This window comes from Glycine max, chromosome 2 (assembly GCF_000004515.6).
Source record: "Glycine max cultivar Williams 82 chromosome 2, Glycine_max_v4.0, whole genome shotgun sequence".
Classification (NCBI taxonomy): Eukaryota; Viridiplantae; Streptophyta; class Magnoliopsida; order Fabales; family Fabaceae; genus Glycine; species Glycine max.
The window spans coordinates 34,279,355-34,280,376 of NC_016089.4; positions in this window are offsets into that span (position 1 = coordinate 34,279,355).

Sequence of the window (1,022 nt, forward strand, 5' to 3'; positions counted from 1 at the left end):
CTACGGTTTAATTTACTCATTATTTGAATCCCAAAGTTGCATATATAAAATTTAGAGTTTGAAGGGAGTTAGTTGAGAGTTGAGGATATTGCATAAATTTTTATTTTTTATTTTTAGAAAATAAACAAGAAGCTACATATTTTCATATCGAAAGTCTAGATGTTTAGAGCTCATTGGGTATTCTAACTTCGATTTTTTTGGAATGTCTTAATAGCAATCACTCCACATAAGGATCCATATTTTGTTGGTGGAGTTAATATTTTGCTACGTGACATCATACTAGAATTTATGATTGCTAAATTATTGTAATTGGCTTGCCTGTTGTCGCCAACATTAAGTAGTCATTGGGTGTTTATTGGAACAATATCTTAGCGGTCTTATTAAGGATTCAACCAAGTAAAATTTTGTTGACATAAAGTATTTGATTGTTAGATAAAGAATTCAAAAAATACAAATTTGTAAAGAATATATAGGGACTCATTCCATGCTAGCTGATCCACTTACTAAAGGTATGACATTTAAAGTTTTTCATGACACTGTTCATATGGGTGTAATTCCTGATAGTACCTTAATTTAGTGAGAGTCTTACTTATGTTCTATATCTTATGGTTTACAAACATTTTGTTGTTTGGATTTTCTGCAGAAATAAAGTTGAACTTTATCATTTTATTATTAGTTTGTTTTGTTTGCAATATTTATGTTGTGCTTGGATAGATCTTTATAAAGAATAAAGTTTAAACAAGTTGAAAATAGGCATGAATAAGATCACATTGCATGTAATTTCCATGCTGCTTATCCATATTGACCTATGTCATTGAGTGTACTGATGTGGTGGTCATTGGGGTCTAGTTACATTTGTTGTAGTGACGAAAGCCGCAGTGGTTTCATTATTGATACATGAGATGGACCAGGTTGTTAAGGTGGATGTCTAAAGGTAAATAACATACATATGCACGCTTATGGATTTTTGATATAATTGTTACAATATGTAGCCCAAGTGGGAGATTTTTGGAATTTTTTAT